The following is a 24,442-nucleotide window of genomic DNA, read 5'->3' on the forward strand; positions in this document are numbered from 1 at the left end:
AAGTGAAATTATACAGTATTTGCCCTCTTGTACCTGGCTTATTTCACTCAGTACAATGTTTTTAAAGTTCATCCATCTTGTAGCATGTTTAAGAATGACATTCCTTTTTAAGGCTTAATAATATTCCACTGTTTGTACATACCACATTTTGTTTATCCATTCATCTGTTGCTAGACACTTGGGTTGTTTCCACCTTTTGGCTATGAATAATGCTGCTATGAACGCTGGTGTACAGCATCTATCTGCATCCCTGCTTTCAATTCTTTTGGGCATATACCTCGGAGTGGAATTGCTGGATCATATGGTAATTCTGTGTTTAACATTTTGAGGAACTGTCTGTTTTCCACAGCAGCTGCACCATTTTACATTTCTACCCACAATGCACAAGATTTCTAATATCACCACATCCTTGCCAACACCTGTTATTTTCCATCTTTTTGTTTGTTTGTTTGTTTGTTTTGTTTTTAGTAACAGCCATCCTGATGGGTATGAAGTAGTAGCTCACTGTGGATTTGATTTGCATTTCCCTAATGACTAGTGATGTTGACCATCTCCATGTGTTTATTGCCATTTATATATCTTCTTCAGAGAGATATCTGTTCAAGTCCTTTGCCTATTATCTTTTAAAAATGCAAACCTACTAAAAATCCTTTAATAGCTTTCCTTGCTCTCAGAATAAAGTTCGAAATCCACAACATGACCTAGAAGGCCCTAAGAGGTCTGCCCCCAGCTCACCACTCCAGCCTCATTTTGTACCTCTCTACCCCTGCTCACTCACTCTACCCACACTGCCCAGCTGTTTGCTTCTCCCAGTTCTCTGAACCTGCCAAGCTCCTTCTCATCTCGGGGTCTCTGTAGATGCTACTCCTTCTTCCTGTACCACTTTTCCTCCTCCTTCACCTGGTTATCTCCTGTCTTTCCTCAGGTCTTGGCTTAAACATCCTAAATATCTCCTTCATAGCACATATCACATGATAAATGTGAAATGATAAAACTGTCTGCATGATTGTTTTTATCCATCTCCCCCTAAAATATAAGCTCCTTAATGGCAGAGACTTTTTCTGTCTGATTAGAAATATCACTGTAGGCTTTCAATAAATATGTGTTAAATGAATACATGAATGAAGTTTCTTTCCCATTGTGAAAATTTTGCTAAGTTCTAAGGAGTTTGGTTTTTTTCCTTAAGCACAAAGCAGTATTTTACTAAGCAATATTTCAAATTTTCAAATTTTTCAGTGTAAATTATATAAAATACTATTACTCATTTAGTTACCTCTGATTCAAAACTGTTTCTTTGAAGAAAATCTATAAGTATACTATTCTCTAGAAACATATCAAAAACATTTATATGTTCTATTTTCAGTAAGGAGTGCTAGAATTATTTCAATTTCATTCATTTTCACTCCACCAAAATGGTATAGATTTGCCAGGCTGAAACAATTCATTTCCTTTCATTTACACACTTATCTGTGAAGGCAGCATGAAGTATGCCATAGGAATCATCTCTCTTTGGAGCCCATTACGTATGCTTTGTAATTTACTGGAAATTGAAATCATCAGTAATCATTTCTTCCTGTTCTCTTGTCAGGCTAGGGTCCTTTTTTTAGAGCTTTCTTTTCAGGTTTTGCCAACACATTTTTTCAAGTCATTTTTCCTCTTCTTTTAAAATGAAAATGTGCCTACAAAGTTCAAAATTTTAAAATAGTGCCTTCCTAGACAGCATTTTGGAATAAAGAATAGAGCAATTTCAAAGCAGAATTTCTTTTTTGCCCAATTCAGGCATTTATCTTTCCCTAGAGATATGTAAATAAGTAAAGAAGTGAGGTCCATACGTAAAGAAAATATAGTACACTACGATGTTCACCTGAAAACCACACTCTAATTCAAATATTGTTAAGGGTCATTGTCAACATGCTTAGGCCAAGAGCACAATCTACTTTTAAATTGTTGTAACCTGATAGAAGGGATAAAAGTTTGACATAGCATTCCTCTAAAGACAGCAGTGTAAGAAGATGAGCAATAAATCCATAAGGAAGTGGATACAGCCAGGCAGACGTTATAGAAAAGGCACCAGGAAAAATCAATAACTGCAGAAAGGGACAACAGAACCTATGGGTAAAGGGGACCTGTAAATTCTAAGGATTTAAGATCTTTCAGAGAGTTTTCATTGGATTAGGGTATTTGTCTCAAAATCTTGCCTCTCAGTTTAAAAAAGTGAAGCCTATCTTCTTAACCAGAAATTCATAGTATTTTCAAAAAGTAACCTAAAATGTGAATCCTTTTAATGCCCAGTTCCATAAATGTGCCTGGCACTTCAGAGACATTCAGAAACCATCCCTAGGTGTTCTAATCAGTTATCAAAGCTGGTAAGATAAAACATGATGCTAAAAGTGGTGTTACAAATCCCAGTTATTTACCTGTAAGATTCTCTCAGTGAAGCTCTATCACCAATCAGCTAGTTGGATAGCTAATCACCCAACGAGCTATTATGGTTAAATGGATAATGGATGCAAAACACCCAACACTGCTAGCACAGAGGAAGCACTCAGTAAGTATTAGCTATCCTTTGTTCACATGGCATTGCCCCAAGTCTTAGGAAATATCATGGCTCCAAACTGACAGTCCTGGTAATTCGCTTTGGAGGGCAGTATCTTTGTTCCCAAACAGGTTGGGGACAGTATTTTTCCTTCCTATTTGAGAATTAGAAAGGAAGCAAGATTTCTGTAGGTCCTAACTTAGGCACTGTCAATGTAAAAAAGGGAAGCAACCCAAAATGACAGCTGTCAGGAGAGAAAAAAAATCTTAATGGTAATAACTAGGTTTCTGCAAAAATAACTTTTCCCAGAGAGTTGATACCACAAGTAACTGTGTAGCTAAGCCGCCAGCGAATAGGGAACCATCACCCTACTGTTTTCCTTTCTTTCACAGGTAAGTTTCTCTAAACAGTTGTCTATACATGCTGTTCCCAATTCCTCTCTTCATTTTGAACCTACTCCAATTAAGCTTTCCTCCTACTACTTTTCTAAAACTGCTTCTCAAGGGCACGCAGGATCTCCATGTTGCCAAATCCAGTCATCAATCATCGGTCCTCATCTTACGTGACTTCTCGGCAGCCTGACATAGTTGATCACTTCATCCTGTGGAAATGCTTCTCTTCTTGGCTTCCAAGACACCACCCTGCCAAGACACCACTCTGCTCCTGCCTCAGTGGCAGCTCCTTCTCAGTCTTGTGTGCTGGATCCTCCTCCTGTCCTCAACCTCTGAACGCTGGTGATCCCATTCAGTCTCACAGCTTTAAGAAGCACCTTACATGCTGATAATTCCTAAATTTACATATCCAGCTCAGACTTCACTCCTGGACTTTAGATATAGGATCTGCCTCTTCAACAACTCCACCTGGACATCTAAAAGGCATCTCAAATTTAAGATGCTCAAATTGAGTTTCTCCAAAACCTTTTCTTCACTGTCTTTCTTACCTCAGTCTACTGTGGTTTTATCCTTTCAGTTGTTCTGGCCAAAAACCTTGGTAGCATTCTTGATTCCTTTCTCTTTCTTACCCCATATCAAATCTATTGGCCAATGCCATTAGTGCTATCTTTAAAATATTAAATGTATCAGAATCTAAAGCATTTTTCCCCGCCTCCACTGCTTCTACCCTCATTCAAGCCAACACCACCATTTGCCTAAATTATTCTTGCTAGAATGTGTCTACCCTTGCCCCTGTACAACCTATAGTCCACCTAGCAGTTAGAACGATCAGATCACAGGACTCCTCTGCTCAGTAAGCCCCCGCTGGCTCTCCATCTCACTCAACCAAGCCCTATGCAATCTGGCCCCATTTCCTTTCTGACACTGTCTTATATTTATACTACTTTCCTTCTGCTTTAGCCCTAGTAGCCTCCTTACCATTCCAAAACCATACCAGGCGTGTTCCTGCATCAGAGCCAGTTGCTGTTCGCTGGAACACTCTTTGCCCACATTGGCTTGTCCACTAATCTTCTTTACTCAGATGTCACCTTTTTTATAATGAGGCCTTATCTATTTGAAATTGCAAACCCCACCCTATAAATATCCTCTTCCCTAGTCCCTCTTCCCTGATTTATTTATTTTGTTTATTGTCTGTCTTTACCCATCAGAACATAATTTCCATGAAAGCAATTTTCTGTAAACTGTACTTTGCTGAATCCTCAATGCCTATGGTACTGATGTTGTTCAGACTGGTCTGGGAAATCTTCAGATGGAAGGCAGTGCCCAGGCATCACACAGGGTAAGGTTCATTCTGGGCAAAGGCCACAATATGTTTAATGATACAGAATAATGAACTAGCATAGTGTGCATTTGAAATTTATAAGCAGTTTAGTTTGGTTGGAGCTTAAGTTTTCAACAGGAAATGAGACTAACAAAGTACGCAGAGATCTAATGCTTACTAAGCATTTACTCTTATACTGTTTTATGCAATTTAATCACCATAGCAATTCTTTTCCTACAAAGAAGCCACTATTGTTATCTCCATCTTACAGGTGTATAAACTGAGGACAGAGAGGTTAAGTGACTTGGCCGAAATCACTCAGATAATTAATGAAAGCCAAATTTAAAGCCAGGCAGACCGACTCTAAAACTGCACCCTTAATCATTACACTATATTGCCTCTGTGCTATGATCTTAGGTTTCATGGTACAGACGAGGAGGAGCCACTGAAAGGTTTCACACTGGGAATTGATACGTTTAGTTTGCATTTTAGGAAGACAGCAACATAGAGAATGGACTAGACAAGGGCAAAGAGATCAGCAAGGTGCAAGCTAGAGATGTTGAAGGCAGGATTTAAGTCAGGGAGTAGGAAGAAGGGAGGATAGATTTTAGAAACACTTACAATGTAGAAATTGTTAGCGGTTTTGAAAGTGTGGTGGCTAAAGACCCAGGAATTCCTACTCTGCCATTTACCATTCTTTCCACATGTATTTACATTAAAAAAAAAAAGACTAAGAAATCAAAAACTACATTAAATAGAAGTATCACCATATTGTAAGTTGGCTCAGCATCCAACTACCACAAAGCATGAATCTAGTAAAGCAGGACTAGAGCACCTGACTTAGGATCAAGGTGCAATTAAGGGCCTCTATGCTTCCGTAAGTCCAATTCTATACCTTGGTATTTTCCCTTCTTCAGGCCAAGAACACAGTACAGAGACCTGAAGCAGTGTCCAGCATACTTAGGCTCATGTGCAGAGAGAATAAGAATGAGATCACAGGATGAACGCCTGGAGTGCACAAAGTGTTCTGGTGAACTTATTGCACTAACTACTTTGAAGGAGGAGTATAAAAGTAGGCCAGAAAGAGAAAGTAATGGCAGAACTACCTCATGAAGGCAGGAAACGCTCAAGAGGAAGAACAAGATGGCAAGGCTGGCCCAATCCCAGAGACAAAGAAAATGAAAGAGAGAGGACTCTATGGCTGCATGGTAAATATAACCTGATCAATGTCCTGGACGCTGACCACTTAGATTAGCATATTGTTAACATACAGTTGTCCCTTTGTATCCATGGGGGATTGGTTTTAGGACCCCCTTGGATACAAAAATCCACAGATGCTCAAGTCCCTTATATCAAATGGTATAGTATTTATATAGTATAACCTATACACATCTTCCTGTATACTTTAAATCTACGGTCCCCAACCCCTGGGCTGGTCTCTGGCCTGTTAGGAACCAGGCCGCATAGCAGGAGGTGAGCGGCAGGAGAGCAAGTGAAGCTTCATCTGTATTTACAGCCACTCCTCATCGCTCACCATCCACCACCCTCCTATCCGTGGAAAAATTGTCTTCCATCAAACCAGTCCCTAGTGCCAAAAAGGTTGGGGACTGCTGCTTTAAATCATCTCTTTAAATATCTACTACAATATAAATGCCATGTAAATAGTTGTTACCTTGTATTTTTTAAATATGTGTTATTTTTTATTATTGTATTATTTTTCATTGGGGTTTTTTTCCCAATTTTCAATCTGTGGTAGGTTGAATCTGTGGATGCAGAACCCATAGATACAGAGGGCCAACTATATTTTAAAAAGCCACCAGAGACTAAGCATAATGAAAATGAAAGGGGCAAAAGACACCATGAAGGGTCACTATGAAAATAAAATTAATGCCAAGATAGTGGTGAGGGGACTATAATTTCACTTGATATTGATTAGATTTGGAGAGGGCAAGCTAGTCACTAAAACAGATCCAACAACAAAGCTGTCACCTCAGCCAGCTTTACTTGAATCCCAGCATCTTTAAGGCCGACATTTTGAGTGCTGGAAAAGAAAAAACTGGACAGCCTTCACACCATAGTCCCTAATATCAGTTGAGGGCTGGGACACATGGCCACTCTAGAAGGTAAGGGGGCAAAAAGTCTTTTTAAAAGGTTCTAGACAATGTAGGATACTGTCTGCCATAAGAGCCAGAGCCAACAGAAATAGTCCTTCCACCCTTGAAAAGACAGAGATAATGGCAACACTTCCCATTAGTAATCTAACTAAATGATACACCTTAAAAGATCTAGGACTGATTACTAAGCCATTGGGAAGAGGAAGTTCTGGGTCCAGTATACCTCCACAATGTTTTTAATACCACATGCATAGAAGACATTCAACAAAATATACTATTTACTAATTTAGTTGTCTTGGTGTCACCAACATTTTAATGACAATATATTCTTGATCGTAATAATAAAAAAAAAACCATATGGTATTGAACCTTTTCAGCTTATAAGAAAGTAAATCTCAGAGTAAAATCCTAGGACAAACATAAAGATTTATGGTTAGCATGATATACACACTACATGATTTGCCATAAAACGGAGGAGGTGGACAGTCACACATCATACTTTTCAGTGAAAAGCAATCTCACAACTATTAAGACATTCTTGATGTGCCCATCAGACAGGTGTTATAGACGGCTCCACAAATCCTGTGAATGTTTTGTCCCCAGATCAAAGGACTTATCTAAACTACACATTGACTAATTCAACCCCTCTCAGAGGGACGAACTTTTCCAATAAAGAAAAATAAATTGAAATGCCAGCTACTTTAAATCAAGCACTTAACTAACATGTTGCTACTTAAATTGCAGATAAATATTCTGGCCTAAATTCAAGGGAAGCATGAATGCAAATGTGAGTTATAAAAAAATGAGCTCTATTTAGAAAATGGCTTTAAGGTGTACATTTACTTTAAGTCTCAAAAAAACAATCTTTTGATTTTGTTAGAACAGGGCTTGCATGCTATTGGAAGTTACCAGAAAATCAACCGTGCATTATAGTTTCAACTGATATACGTTCTTTTCACATATTTCAAAACCCCAAAATACTGAATTCTCTGACACCACCACAACCTTGGGGTATTCCCCAGACACTAAGACTTAAAAAAAAAAAAAAAAAAAATCCAAAAAGGAATGTCATCCCCAGAAATAATGGGCTTCACCTCAGCTGCAGTGAAAGCAGCCAGCAGGGCACATCAGAGGCTACTCTTGCTGCTGCAGCTGAGCCTGCCAAGTCTACCAGTGGGCCAAATTAAGGCTGGTAAAGTTACAAACACGTTTTTCTTTTCAAATGGATTAGGAAGCTCCAAAATGTATTCATCTTGGAATCTGAGTAACATCAAAGGTACGGGTAATGCTACTGAATAGAAACAAAGACTTCAAAAACAACATTGCTACATTCCCCTCAAACACCTCCAAACTGGAAATCTTTATTTATGTAATGCTTTTTGATTTAATGAGTGACCTTGAGTCCTTTCTCCAAGATAAAAGTATAATCTGCTGGTTAGCCATTCTTCTAGAACAGACTATTGCTCACCAAGGTTCTGTTTCTTTGCCTCGCTGGTTAAAAGACAATTTTACTCAAGATGAGTCACACCTGTCTCTATCCCTCCAAGCCAATGTGTGTTGCTGCTGTTCATTACCAGCAAAACTGTAGAGGGAAGACAGATGGATAAAGACAAGTACACAACCCATTACAGGAGGTTCTCCTTATTCCAGGGCAACAGTTATCTGAGAAAGGACATTTAAAGTAAATTCAGTTAAAATAGGGAGCAACATTTCTTAGCAAATGTGGAAAAAGGGTTTCATGAAGTTAAAAATTGAGATTAAAGATAAGCATATTTTATTTTCTATTTAACCAAATTTTAAAAATTTAAATACTAAATGCAACCATGTGCTAACCTAAATAGACGTAGTAATAAACATTTGTTAGATACTTTTTAGTACAGTTTTTCTAACATTTTCTAACTTTCTCAGCACAATTATAGTGAGCGATATTCTTCCAAAAATATCTGGATGTCATTAATGGAATTTAATTTTTAATAGATTCTTCTCTTAAAATGCCTACCATGTCATCATTTGGGTGAGTTTTCTCTTTTTTGACTGTTTACTAGTCTAATACTGCCAGAATTTTATTTGCTAATGGCTTCATATGTGAGTCTGGCACTTCTTCAACCTCACTTTTCTTGATTTCATGAAATCGTTATTTCCTGTATTTTTGCAAAATTTAACTTTGCAATTGAATACACTAATTTTAAATCTTCCCAATAATCAGTGAGACACTATAACTAATGGGATGGGCAGGGAGAGTATTCATCAGGGATGAATGTTTGAGTGGGAACTAATTTTACACGTGGACAGTTCATTAGTGGACATTTTTATACTATGATTACTTCTGTTTCCCTGTGTAACCTTCAAGACTGCAAGGCATGAGATAACAAATACTCAGATAACAAGGGCACCATATATGAAAGGCCACAGTCAACATAGAAATGCCTCTGTCTTCAGGAATTGGAAAAGTTTCTCAGGGCACTAGATGCATATCCCAGAGGCATATCCTAACATTCTACACGTCCATACTGCCTTTCTGCATGCCCTATCATCAGAGTACAAATAGACTGACTAAAACGATACCTAGTATGAATCTCACTCTTTGATAATGAAAATGATTTCAATCTAGCACCATTCACTAACCACAGCAGCAAAATTATTATGTCCACTTACCAATTTAAGCATCCAAATGTACACCTGGCAACTGCCAGATTCCAGACCTACCGAAGTTACTAAATGCTTTTAGAAGATTAAAAGATACAAGGCATGTGGATATTGTCCTATAAAGTGTGTGTGTATAAGAGAGGCAGAGACAGAGAATTTGATCACCTTGCAGTAAAAGCTGTTACTTCAGAATCCTGAAGTCCAAAACAATAATTTTTTTTTTATCTTTGAAGCCTCACAAAAAACAAAGATAATGTCACAAGATGATAAACAGAGATAGAAAAGACACCTTTAGAGTCAGACGTACCTAAGCTTCAATCCCAGCTGTTATGTTCTAGTTGTGTGACTTAAGTTCATTATGGTCTCTAGGTCTCAGTTTCTTCATTTGTGACATACAGCAGCTGGACAATAATACCTCCCAGGTAACACCAAATGAAATACTGAAAATGTCTGGTAATTGTGGGCATGGCCTGTCTTATAAACCATCTTAGCTAATAAAAAATAACTTTCCTCCTTCTTCCAGGCATTATGCCAATATATAAGCCTTCAAAAGTCTTTGATAAGGCTCTACCTGTCCATAAATAAACAGTGATATTAGGATATCACTTTGCGGACTTTGTCAAAATCCCTTGATAAAGCCAATATTATAAACAAAACTTCCCCCAAAACAATGAGGTCCTAGAGCAACCACGTATCTCCGAAGCTTTACAAATAAGGGGGAGAAAGTTATTTCAACATGTGAATTGGTAACACTGCATAATATAACTGACTGTGAAGCTCAACATATCTGGGGTTAGAGTCACAGACCTTTCTGGTTTTGAAATCTTAAACAAAGTACTTAACCTTCCTGAAGCTGTGTGAAATGAGAATAGTAAAGCCTATCCCCAAGAGTAAGAAGGAGTCTAAAAGAGTAACCAAAAAAAAAAAAAAATAACTTCTGTAAAAGCACCTAGTAGTATAAGGCATCCTTATTATCAACACCCCACAACACCTCATTTTCAAAATAAAATGTCAATAATTTTTGTTTTAAAAAAAAAATCTTCCAAAGATCAAGATGTGAGTCAGACTCCTTCAGACCCAAATTCTGTAGGGCACATTTTAAAACATATGCTTTGCAGTCCCAAATGCTGCATAGGGAAACCCAAGTCATCATAATATAAAAATTTAATATTCTTCCTGTCCTCTTATTCCACAAAATGAAGATATGTCTCATTACATTGGCTGTCTTTCGACCTCTTCCTCCTGGATCCTTTTAATCGGCTTTCAAACATGCTTTAGTTAGTACCTCTCATCTTTAAAAAGCACAGGTATTTCTGGCTTCCACACTGCATCTTTATTCACCTTCACAGCAAAGTTTCTCATAAAAGTTATCTATTCTTTCTTTCTCCATTTCCCAAAACCTTTTGTTTTTACAATTTCAACTCCCTATTTAATTTAAAAAAAAACAATGTTATAGCAAGTACAACAAAAGATAAATAAAAACCTAATACGATCTTCCTCTTTTTCATGCCCTATCCTCATTTTCCTAAAGTAATCAACATTAAAGTTTGGTGTGTATCCTTCCACACCATTTTCTGTTCTCATATAAATCCATACAAACATTTATATACATAGGTAAGGCAGTTTGATTACTGACAAATTTTTAAGCATAATTAATACTATCTGCAATATGTGTTATTCATCAAACAATTTTTATGGAAATCCCTCTAGGTCAATTCATACGGATATAATTAATTCTTTTTTGTTTTAACTCCCTTATTGACAGTCATTTGGGTAGTTTTCAGTTTTTTGACATTATAAACAATGCCTCAATAAGCATCTTTACATACATATTTTCTTTGAATGAATTTTACCAACAGGGGCATTGCTGGCTCAATGGGCATGTGTATGTTTAATTTTATTATTATTAAGTACACACTTCCTTCTTTAACCCACTCTAATCTCACTTCCACCCCTATTATATCGGTAAAACTACTGCTGCCAAGGTGAACAGCACACTCCGTTGCAACGGCCAGGGGACAATCCCCATTCCTCATCTGCTTGACCTCTCAGCAACATCTGGCATCATGGACCTGCCTATCCTTCTAGAAACCACACTTTCTTGCTTATCCTTCTTTTGCTGGCTATTCCTTCTTCTCTTCTACTTGAGCAAATTTTGGAGCACATCAGACTCAGTTCTAGGTCTTTTTTTCTTCTTTCTCCATACTCTATCACATTCTATCTCTTTTGGATCTAATCGATTCCTATCATTCTCTATGATAACTTCCCTTAAGCTTCTATTTCTAGCCCAGACCTCCTTTTTCAGCCCCAAGCCTGTATATCCAACAATGCTCCTTGGAAGTCTCAAAAGCTGAAGAACACATCTCAAATCCACTCATTTCTAACTCCACTGCCACTACCTTTACACATGCAACTACCACACCTCCTCTGCACTTCAGCACAGGTCTCCCAACTTATCCCCCTGCTTCCCGCTCCCACCCACCTCAATCCATTCTCCACAAAGGAGACAAGGTCAGATTATGTCACATTCTTGCTTAACACCCTTCCCAGGGATAGCGCTTTTGACAGACTGCTACTAGCTCTTTAATGTGCCTCCCAACCCCCAACCCTGAACAACCTGGTCATTGCCTACCTCTTCCCTTTATCCCAGCAGTCACTCTGCAGCCACAATGACTTCTTTTCATTTCCTAAAACAGGCCAAGCTCTTTCCTCCTGGGAGGTTTTCCTATCTGTCTCTGCTCCAAATGCTTTCCCCTTTTGTCTCTGCCTATCTAACGCCTAATCATCACTTAGGTCTGTACTTAAATATCTCTTCCCTAAAAGACATCCCTTGACTCTCCACTTTAAATTGTATTCCCCTTTTATATCCTTACTGACCACTTGTGCTTTTCCTTCTCTACATTTATAACAGTTTCTAATTTTTCCTTTACCAGTAATTATTTTGTTTAATATCTGACTCTCCTACTAAACTATATAAACTCTGTAAGGCCTGGGGATGTGTGTTCAAAACTCTCTACTGTAGCTCTAGTACCTAGCATAGAACTCAATAAGTATTAATATTTGTTGAATAAATGGGGAAAAAATACTTTCATTTCATTTGGGAGATCAAAAATTTCATAGAGGAAGCATTTCAGCTTGCTAAATGAACAGATAGGATTTCAGGAGTGGATATGAGGGAAGAACATTTCAGAAAGAGGAAACTGAGACCAAATGTTTGGTACTAGTTAGAGAGTTTATAAACCAAAATCCAACACAATCCAGTCCCCAAGCATAAAATTAGAATCTCACTATACAACAGCAAAGCAGACAAAATAACAAAGAATGTCACCATTTTTTATTAAATAATAATCCTGCAACTAGTTCAAACTGACTCCTTCACAATTCCTGTTTACCAGTATTATCCCATTTCCCAGCTACATAAGGTTCCAAACTTCAAAACTCTCTTTGATGCAACTTCGTGTTTTTTCTCTATATTCCATTAGTCACAAAGTTTAACTGGTTTTTCTTTTGAAACGTCTTTCACAGCTATTACCTTTCTCCATTTTAATCAAAGACACTCTAATTCAAGCCCCCTTCACTAACGGGATTACTGCAACCTTTTCCAACAGGGTTTCTCAACCTTGGCACTACTGACATTTTGGGCTGGATGATTCTTTGTTGCAGGGAGCTGTCCTGTTGCAGGATGTTTAGCAGCATCCCTGCCTTCTACCCACTAGATACCAGTAGTTCCCCTCCCCTCAAAAATGTCTCCAGACATTGCCAAATGTCCCCTGGGGTGGGGGGCAAAATTACCCCTAGTTGAGAACCACAATCCTAGAGGACCTCACAGGAAAAGCTCTCTAATAAAAACTTAACACATCCTTGAAGCTAACTTAACTTTCATCTTTTCCATGAAAATGTAGATGCCTACCAATAAACAGATGCACAGTTATTTAATTTTACAAATACAGATAATCAAAAATCTATACAATAAAACAAACGAGAGACCATGGTTTGCTTATCAGTTCAACAAAGATTAAAAATAATGATAATGCCCATTGTTGATAAAGATGTGAAGAAATAGGTACTATCATACACTGATGGGAATAAACTGGTACAATGCTTTTGGATAGCATTTAGTAAAATGTTTCACATTTTAGGATTATTATAATCCTTTGACTCTGCATGTTTACAGATAATCAGATAAGTGGGCAAAGACTACATTGTTCTACAATAGCAAAACAGGAAACATTCTAAAGGTCCCTCAATAGGGAACTGGTTGGGTAAATAACAGTGCATTTATAATACTGTGCTATTGTTAAAAAGGATAAAGCAGATTTTTATGTACCAATATTGAATGACAGCCACAATGAATATAAAGATATATGTTTAAGGTTTCAAAATAGCACATACTACATATACACCATTTTTGTAAATAACATGTTTATGTATGATTTCACACAGAAGACTAGAACATATTGATAAAATATATGAATATATGTCAAAATATTTATACTAACAAAATTTCCATAGTCAAATTATATTGTAAATGTATTAGAGGAACTGTTAAAATCTTCTTTAAAAATTTTTTGGAAAAGTCAAGTTTATGAATCTTTCAGTTCACTTAAAGCAGGCTTATTACACATTCACCATCTTTATTTCAAGCAAATATTGGAGTATTGTTTCTTACCCATATTTTTGCCCTAGAGAAATCAATGGTAAAAAGGAAGTTTACAGAGAAAAATATATTTTGTGCATGACAGCTTACCGGTGTGATATATCCATGAATCATACTGAAAATATGTCCCTTGAAATCAAAGAAAACAATATGTTTATACAAAGAATGTGCCCCAAAGTTCCCCAATAAAGAAAAGTGTTTAATCAAAATATTTGTTGACAGGTGGTTAGTGCTGATTCTAAAGGAGAAAAGAAAATCAGTGTCATTGTAGTCTTTTGTTTTGTGTATAAGAGCTGAAAATGCAAATGAGCCCAAAATGGAGACTCATTATCTGTTTTACACTTCAAGTGTGATTTTAAGCACTGTAGGTATATATACACACACACACATCCAGAATACACATATATCTCAACAAAGCATGTGCATCATCTGTTCAGAACTGGGAAACGCATGCATGCTTCTACAACATTAAATGGGAGGCAGATGGTAGTCACTGATCAACAGACATAAAATAAAATCCTTCTAAATCCTACTCCCTCTAACAGTCCTTCTAATTTTTTTCTTTAGAAAAATATCAAGCAGTTTTTCATTACTGTTGATTTGCAACTCCAAAATGACAATGGGCAACGCACAAGAGGATTTCAAAGAAGGAAAAATGTCTTTTGGCACAGATTCTCTTTCATAGTCTTAGGCAGGATATAACACTAACTTTGAAACTCATGGCATACTATAGTTTTATCAGTATCTAATGTGTAAATCAGCTCTTTCTATAACTGGAGGTTTAGCTTTCAAAATACATAATTACTGATCATTTCAGTCTGCATCACATTTCCTTTACAGAGTGAGATGAACTAAAACAGCTGTTACATCTTAATAGCTTCATAATGTGCACAGAATTTCTATGACTATTAGAAATTAAACCTATAGCTTCCTATCAGGCAGAACATATTCATGTGTACATATGACCCACATTATTTGGAAGAACAATTATTAACTTATGAAATTATAATTTGAAACATAATGAAGTGAGGCTGCTAAAGAAAATATTACAGCTTTTAAAAGAGGTCAAAGCCACCAGTCCACTCCGATCAGCTCCCCCACCTTTCTTCGCATCAATAAAGCACTTTGGGCTAAAGGAAGTCCAAGTGTTCATGCTACCACCATTCCTTGCAGAGATCAAGCCCTCCATTTTCATACTGGAGATGAATTTTTAGAAGGTGAACCAAGCCTGGCCCTCTGCCCAGAATTTCTGGCAGCCGACAAGCAATCTGGTTTTACTTCTGGTCTACTCTCCCCTGAGCTAACCTTGTATCCACAGAAAACACCCTGATCTAGGGAATGTGTACCATTTATAATGATCACTGAGAAAGCTCTGATGATTTTATTAACCATGGGATTTGTACTCACAGTTCTCTTTAAACATATTTTCTGCAGAAAGAAATATTATAAAATCTTGTTTCCTAGTATTTCCTTCTAACACTGGAAAAAATAGCAGTGTTAAAAGGATATTTTCCAGAAAAATCGATTATTATACAGGCCCCTGCATTCAGAGATGTTAGAGGCCTAATGAGATTCGACAAGATATCTGATGAGCAACTACTACCTAAGGAATATAAAGCAAGGTCCAGGAACCATAAAATAATTAGAAAAGCATACAAGATATATAACTAATGGCTAATTGGGCAATAAATGCTATGAAAGGTCAGAGCAATCACTGCTAGGCAGTGTGGGGTGAAATTTGAATATACATAGGCCTAACTCTCCAGTGAGAGAATTATTAACTACTTAACAAATATCTTCTTTAGAGTACCATTTCTAAAAATAAGCAGGATAGGAAAATGACTCTGTAATCCAGAAATAAGTCTGTGTCCAAGTTTGTTTGTTTGTTTACCTACAATATCTAGTGTTTCTCCATATTCTTGGGTCTTCCAAAAAGCAAAGTCAAATGAAGCTTTATTCTACTGGTAACATTTTCTTTTTTCCTCCAGAAGCTGGATTGAAGGTCCTGGAAAGGTTTTCCTACCAGTTCCCTACCAGTCCCTACCAGTTCCATTAATTCCTGGGTTCCCATTTCCAGCTCACTAGCTCACTTTTGTCTCTGTTCCTTGCTTTCTACTTGATAGAGCCAAGTCCCAGGCCTCATAGCTCAGAAACTGGCTTCCTGGCTAAGGTTTCTTAGTTTCATAAATGTCGGGAGAAACTGCAGTACATCAAAACAGAGTCCTCAAGGAGATCCTGAATAGGAAAACTGATACACTAATGTTCATTTCCTCATATGTAACTGTACCCAACAATGAAATACCTATGAAAATGTATTATTTTTCTAAGCAAAAGACATACTCGCTCAAGTCCTGGCTCTGAAAAAAGGACTTTTCCTAACTTCTTGGGAATTTTTACTATTCACTGTGACAATCTAATTTACAGTTCTTCACAGGGAGTCTTTTAATCTTGTTGAAAGAAATTTTTTAAAAAGTAGCTTTACCTAAAACCAAGTCAGTCCCAGATACCTGGCACAGCTATCAAGGTAACATAGCGAGAGAAGATTGTTACTCATGTATGTTCTCTGAGCTTAGGGACATAGGTAGGAGGTATGGGTGGGTAGAGGGTAAACAGACAATTTTGAATAGTGAGACAAAAAAAGGCATTCTTCGTAAGAACCAAGGATAAAGCTATAAAAGCAGAAGGATCCAATGAGGGAGAGCTTTGAGAAAGGTTTAGATTTGGCCAAGTCCAATGCAGAGTCTACCTTTTCTAAGTGCCCTGAATACACAGAACATCCTTTATTCCTTATTTTGCCTACACAATCCCTTGGTCCTTTAAGACTCAGTTCAAATCTTCTCTTCAGTAGGATCCCTAATAACTATGCTCCTGGATATCCTATATATAATCTTTATTATTGCACTTACCATATTTTACTTTATCAATTTTTAGAAAGAAGTCATCCCCATTATATCATGAAATTCTTGAGAACAGCAATTGTGTCTTGTTCATCCTTTCATGCCTACCACCTAAAGTAGGTGCCTGCAATATAGCAGATGTTCAATAAATGTTTGTTGAGTGAATGTCTGAATGAATAAATCCTATAAGTAATAAAGTAGATTTGAGAAGAAGAAAAGCATGAGAAAAAGGATGTTTAATGATCACCTAGGAAGGTGCTAGCTGAACTTAATCCTGGGCCTAACTGCTAGGGAAGCAACTGTTAGCAAAACCAAATATAGTTCTTGCTCTTCTAGAATGAAAAGGAGACAATAGCTGTTTGTGGTAATAATAACAGGCTATTAGTGTTATCAACATCATCTCATGCAACAGGCTTATTAAGATACCAATTTATATTCTAAAATTATAAAATAAAATGCAAAGGAAAAGGACAACTTTGTTCTATTTTCTCATGTCCCAATCCCCCCACTACATACAAAAGAAGCTCAACATGTTATTATCCTTTAAACAAAATTTTAAAAAAGGCTAGATTCAATTGAGTAACTTAAGCATAAACAGCCATTTCTCAAAGGTCTTACTGAACATAAAACACAGTAGTTTTTGGGTTTTTGTTTTGCTGTGTTTTTCCCCCTCATAAGAGGATTCTAGGTAAAAATAATAGAAAATTTCTCAACTAAAAAAAGAGTGACTCAAGATGTGAAGAGATTTTGTGAAGAGAAATTTCATGATATATGTAACTTGTTTCTAAACACAGCTGAAGCAAAACAAACTAGGAGTTAAAAACATCAGGTTAACTCTATAATAATTGTATATGATCTTACGGGGAACTAAGGGGCAGGGAAACTCAAAGCTCTATTGACAAACTGACAAAACACACCTACATAAAGGATTGCTGCACTCTCTTTGGAGCATGTTTAAAAACAAAACTTCCCCAATTGTTCATCATCATTATTAGTATACATGTGCTTGGAGTCTGGGCGGCCGTGATCAGTACTAGAAGAATTTGGCCACGGCAGGCCTTGTCCTACAGCATTCCTAGAAACTGCTTCTCTCAAAGAGACAGCAAAAGCCGCTTCTGGGTTCCATATCTCCTCCTCCCACTCTAAAGCAGAGCTATTTCTTTACCTCAATTCCTGCAGCAGCAATATAATGAGGAGTCAGACAGACCTGGTTGCAAATTTAGCTTTTCTAAGACTCGATTTCCTCATTTGCAAAGTGAAGGAAGTGGTTTTTTTTCTCATAGGGCTATTGTGAAAATCACATAACGTAATGATATGTGCCTGGCCCATAGAAGATGCTTAATAAATATTAGACTGTTCCCTTCCTATCCCACCCCTGAGGTTCTGTAACCTTGTTTCTCTTTATCCTCATTCCTCCTTTCTTCTGTTTTCTCATTCCTTATAAATATTTAGAGAATCTACCTCCTATTTCCTTTGAGTTACTCTTCTATTTATTTCAAAATCCCAAAGGAAGGTTAAAAAAAAAAACCTTATTTACATGAAACTGAATAACTGTACTATAGAAGCACACAGATCCCCTACGCTTTGCAGATGATGACTCAAGAGCTAGATAGCACCCAAATGTACATCTATGGACATTGGGCATAATTAATGCTCCACATCAGTAGAAAGACTTAAATAGTACAAATAGTTTCACACGTTATTTCACAAATCACAGACTTCAGAACAATTTATATTTAAATATGGTTTTGCAAAAAAGCAATTTTCAAATTTTCTTTGGCTTCAAGTAAAAATGTTATAATTTAGTGACACCATGTGGCTACATTTTGCTTTGCATTCTTAGAAGAAAATGTTCCTCTGTATGCAGGGTTTGCTCTATGCTAGTCCAATTATAATATCAAAGTGGTAAGTAGAGGGACAACTCAAACTACGTATGAACTAAAGCAATTGCTTTTTTATAGTGAACCTATTCCTGTTTATTTTACATCTGAATAAGGCATCTTTTTGAACTATGAAGCTCTCCAATCACATGAAGACATTAAAGCCTCAACATAATTCTAGCTATGATTCTAAAGCATTCTGGTGAACCACTGAATAATATAAAAGTGTCTGCCTTTAAAATTAAATAAATATATCCATACTCAGTTATGGGAGGTGGGTGGGGGAACAAAAGAGAAAAGAGAGAAGACATACATGCTTTTATACAATGTTAATATGGTAGGGAAAGAATGCTTCCATAAATAGCAATGCTTATTTCCTCATTTGTTTTATGTCTCATAGATCTATAGCAGTGTGTAGGTACTATAATCTAAAGAGAATGGGTGAAAAAAATTATGCTGTATCTAATGACGGCAGGAATGAGGGGAGACCTGGAATGTATGGTAGCAATAAAAGAGATTAAAGTGCCTTATACCAAAAAACAGTACAGTTTTACTATTCATCTAATGAGGCCTCCTGCAGTAGACCAGCTATTCCCGAATAACATTCAATGTACACCAAAAAAATCCTAAATATCTAAAACAATGACCAGAAAATGTCACTCCCTTCATCTCAGCCTAAAACACCTACCTCCCCTCTGTAGCCTTCCCCAACTACCCTATTTAAAATAGCAACCCCCCTCCCCTGACCCCAGTCACTATCATAGTACCATCTTCACAACACTTATAATTACCTGATGTGTTCTTGACTGTTTGTTTGTTTTTATTTGTTTCTCTCAAATTCCATGAGAGCAGAAACCCTGGCAGTCTTATTCAGTGTCCTGACCTCAGTATCAAGTACAATACATAGAACAAAGCAGGTGCTTATTTGTTGAATGAGTGAAGAATGAATAAACAGATGACTAAATAAAGAGAAATCTGTTTCCTTAGCTGGTGAAGCATGCCTAAATTTCTTGTTGTAAGTGAAAAGAGAACCACTCTAGTGAGATGTTTATCATCACTTACAGCCTCTAATGTGACCCCTGTGGCCGGAAGAGAGGCTGACAGATACTCCATGACACCTTTTTTTCTATGACACATTTGGCACATAACAATTTCTCATTCTAGGAAAAGAAGAAAAAAGGAGGGAAGGAAAACTATACTCATTAAAACACTTCCAGCAGGAGTCAAATCACTGGGACAGAGCGGAGCACATGCTAGAATTCAGCACACGCTAGAATTCAGCTCATGATAAAGATGGCCATTCATATTGGTGTGGTAAAAAATGATTATTGGATAAATGATTTTAGTCAACTGACTATCCCTGCCTGAAAAGATACATGAAAATTATTCTGACTGGATTAAATATTTAGATACAAATACTAAAATAAGTGGTAGAAAAAATATATGAAAATATAACATTCTTTAATATTGGAGTGAGGAGTACTCTTTTAAACATAATACCAAACCAGAAATCATAAAAAGACTGACAGATTTGACTACATTTTTTAAAAAATAAAACTCTATATGGCATAAAATCCAATAAAACACTAAAAACTAATAACAAATTTTACACAATACATGACAGGCAAAAGGATAATGTCACATAAACACAAATGTATCAATGTATCAATATAAAGTTTTCACAAGACAAAAAGAGAAAGATAATCATCTCAGAAAAAAATATACAGAAGACAAAAACAGGCTTTTAATAAATAAGAAAAAACAAGTGGCCAGTATTAAAAGATACTTTAACTCACTGATAATCAAAGAAATTCAAAGCAAAATAAGACTTTTTTACAAGTCATAAATTATATTGGCAAAATGTTAACAATGCCTGCATTGGTAAGAGTTCAGAGAAAGGAATTTTTATGTGCAATTGGTAGAAATTGGGAACATTTCCAGAGGGCAAATTTTATCAATATTTAAAATATATGCTATAATTTTATAATGAGACTTTTCCATTTTGATGATTAAAAACAACAGGAAGGAAAGAAAGAAATCCAGTTTTGTGTTAACCAAGTTGATCCCTCCTGTGCCACATTGTTACTTGTGAAGTTGCACCCTTCTCGACACCCTTTCTGGCCTTGTCTTCAGTAAACTGTGATCCTCTGAATCTTCCTCTAATCTCTCCGGCCAGCCCCTGAGGTAAATACCTCTGCCACCTATTCTTTTCTTTCCTCTCCCCACAGGAAAATCCTTGAAAACTCTGCTTTTGGTCCTGCTATTCTTATCCCTCAACGCCCAGGTTTTACACCAAGATCACACTTGTAATTCCAACCATGAGTCATATGCACACTTTGAAGCCACCTCTACCGAATCACATCTATGTTCTCAAGTCTTCTCATATTCCAGCAATATTATATGGTTGCCAAATTAACAGCACCAAGTTGAGAAACAGTCAGGAATTTTAAAAAGCATCCCTAGGGTACTCAACATTCGCCACTCCTTACTAGCGTTTTCTGTTCAGCCCTGAGCTCCACCATCTAAGAAAAACTGTGGAAAGGACTAGGAAAGAGCTTACTATTATAGATAGCTAAGAAGGCAATTTGAAGGTTGCAGATTATGGGTAAAGCAGAAATTTCCTTTTCTGAGAAAGAGAAGACTGACAAAGAGAAGACTGACTCAGCATGGTTCTGAGAGCATATGAAAGACTGGACATGAATTGATGAGTCACTTTTCTTCATCCCTAGTTAGGAGCCGAGGGAGGTGATTGGTCTAAACTTTTGGCTACATAAAGCAGTCCCCACTTAACCCATAAGCATTCCTAAAAAGAATCCAGAAAGAGCAGATCATTTCCCTCCATTCACTGCTACGGATGGAACAACTACTCTGGCTTTGAAGCCTGAATTGATCCTTATGGCCACCAGATAAGAGCCACTGTCTTGGCCAGGTGAAAGCTGACTGAATTTCATTCCACACGAGAAATTAATGGCAAACTTTATGTTATATATATTTTGCCAAAATAAAAAGATGTTTTACCAAAATCAAAGTATATAAAAACTGCTAGAAACATACAAAAACAGGCAGGTTATTAAGATAAAGAACACTGTGTAAGGCACGTTTTGGATTGCTATGCATGGACTGGCAATGTGGAAAAGTAGCAAGAAGACTAAGTTCAGACGTAAGAAACAGTGTCCTCATAGTGGGAGCCGCTATGGCCAAAGAAGATGGAAGGGATAACTCTTTTTCTCTGACGGTCATACACCAGTTGGGAGTCTCCAAAATTAGGAAAAAATAACTCAAACAACTGCTATTTATTAAGCCTCTATTTTCAGCCAGGCACTGTGCTAAGTACTTGTAAATGCAGTATGTCATCTAACTGTCACATCAAACATGAAGAGGGTGTCATTATTCCTGTTCTTTATGGGTTTAGATACCAGGGCTCAAGGAGGCACAATTTTATCACAATACAAGTATGAGGTGAAACCAGGATTTGAGAAGAGCTCTATCTAACTCCACAGCCCATAGTTTTTCTACTATACAATGCTAATTCATATGCAGTGTAGCCTAAATGCAGAGACAGGACTGGGTAATCTCACATTCCCCAATTCATAGAATATCTCTTCTTTTGCGAATGTATTAGATGTAATCTTTCATCAATATATGACACTCATATCCCTCGGGATTAACCTCAAAGTTCAGTTTCCTGAAAAAAAAACCAAAGTAACCTTTGTAAACAGTTCAGAACCATTTACCATGCCAGAGGTAAATATATGTGCATATTAAGGTTAAATCAATAATACAGTCAGTGCCTTGATACCACAAAATCCATGTAACATTTATAGAGTACCTACAGCATACAAGGTCACAGTCTGAGTATCATGCAAGAATACTAAAAGATTAGGCCAGGCACAGTGGCTCACGCACTTTAGGAGGCTAAGGTGGGAGGATCACTAGAGGCCAGGAGTTTGAGAACACCCTGAGCAAGAGCGAGACCCTGTCTCTACAAAAAATAGAATAAGTAGCTGGGCATGGTGGCAAGCACCTATAGTCTGAGCTACTTGGGAGACTGAGGCAGGAGGATAGCTCGAGCCCAGGAATTTGAGTTTGCAGTAAGCTATGATGATGCCCCTGCAGTCTAACCCAGGCAACAGAGCAAGACACTGTCTCAAAAAAAAAAAAAAAAAAAAGAACACCGAAAGATCAGAATTTATACTCCTTGCCTCCAAGAGCTTGTCACATTACTGTCAGAGGCAAGACAAACACACAAGGGACACTAAAGAACAAAGGTGACATACAAACATGCAAATTAAACACTTACATGCTAAGAAAATAAAGTATTTATTTGCCCAGTGAAGTTCCTGGAAGACGTGTATTTAGAACATTGCTTAGGTAGTCAATAAATGATTGTGAAGATAAGAAACACCAAGCCATCCTTGAATAATCAATAGATACTTATTCTTAGGTTCATTTTAAAATACTACCAAAATTCTAACCTAGTGCAAAAGGTAGTTTATGAAGGAAGTAGTAATTAATATAAGTTAAAGTGGTTATAAATTTTTTTTAATTTTTCTAACATGAATATCAAGATTCCTTCCTTTTCCTGTTCTCACTATCTGTGACACCACCTTTGCTCAGTTTTTCTAAATCAGAATTAAAAGCTGATTATACCAAGACAACTACCATCATGAATACAGCCAGGCTCCAAACACATAAAAACTACACCAACAAAGTCAAGGCCAGATAAGATTAACAAAATATGGAAAGAGAAGTATAAATAATGCTCATTACTAAATATAGGGGAAGTATTTTCTAAAAGCCAAGGATCATGACTAAAGATGCATATCTCCCTCCAGACATACAACAGGAGCTTTCAGGTGGGTAAAGCACACAGACTATCATGGCTGATATTATTATATATTCATAATGATTCATTCCAGAAGTCATGTTCCTGTTATTTCAAATTAAATGCAAACCTGAAGTCCTTCAGCCCATATCAGATGCTCTGATTGTTATGCTGCCTGTTTTCTAATCCCATACAACAGTAACAACCTGAGTCAATGCAGACTCAATCTCCTCCTCCAAGTGGGGGCCCCTCTGTCACTCTCAAAGTATCCCTAGGCAGTTGTGAGATATGAAATCTTCACTCAATTTCTTGTCCCTCTCATTTTAATCCATTCAAAACTCCTCTGATAAAAGAGCAACCGCCAGACCTGAGATACTTTAGTCTCTCTATGGGGAAATGAAATTGATTCTCTTCATTTTCACACAAGAGGATCCCTGGGTAACAATATTATGTCCACGCATATCCATAATAAAAAAAAAAATGTAGGCAACATTCTTTACTGTGCCAGAGGCTGAAAGGTATTGTGGAGTTCCTGGTGGAGGTAAGAATTTGGGCTTATGCTGTTAGACCATGAGTTTCACAAGTACAAGGGTGACTTCTGAACAAGAGAATAAGTGCTTGGGGCATCCCCATCTGCTCCAAATCAGCCACAGTGGGAGGTCAGGCGGGGTCATGGGTGAGGGTGGGGAGGGGAGTGGGTGAAGGGCCAGCTACACATTCTTCTCTGCCTACACCCACCATATCCTGTCCCTTTTCTTCCTGCACACCTGAGTAAATGAACCAATCACTTTCTGTCTTTGATCTTTGACTTTAAGGAAAAAAACAGAATTTCAGGGCCTTTAACCACCTTTCCCAACTCTGAAATTCATTAATTCATATATGTTTTATAGAATTTCATTGAAAAGTTTAAATGATGGCTTATTCCTAAAGGGAGAACATGAAGTATTAGAACGGTAGCTCTTTGATATTTTTTACAAACAATCTTAGCTGAGGCTGCAATACATAACAACAATAAAAGCAGAGATGCTCTGGTTGAAGGGAGAGTGTGAGCCTGGAGCCCCAACAGCTAAGCCTTCCTTGTCCCAAACCCAACCCCACATGAAACACCTGTTCTCTCAAACTCCATCTGATAACCACTGACCTAGAGAAAAACATGCACACTGCCATTCAAAAC

At 37.2% G+C, this 24,442-nt stretch overlaps 1 protein-coding gene across 3 annotated transcripts in view; it reads right to left on the reverse strand.

The window, feature by feature from the left end:
- Positions 1-24,442, reverse strand: part of BTBD9 (BTB domain containing 9) — a 386,775-nt gene that overhangs the window by 306,316 nt on the left and 56,017 nt on the right. The gene's annotated exons all lie outside the window — the stretch shown is intronic.

The sequence above is a fragment of the Eulemur rufifrons genome, chromosome 15, assembly GCF_041146395.1.
Source record: "Eulemur rufifrons isolate Redbay chromosome 15, OSU_ERuf_1, whole genome shotgun sequence".
NCBI classification, from domain to species: domain Eukaryota; kingdom Metazoa; phylum Chordata; class Mammalia; order Primates; family Lemuridae; genus Eulemur; species Eulemur rufifrons.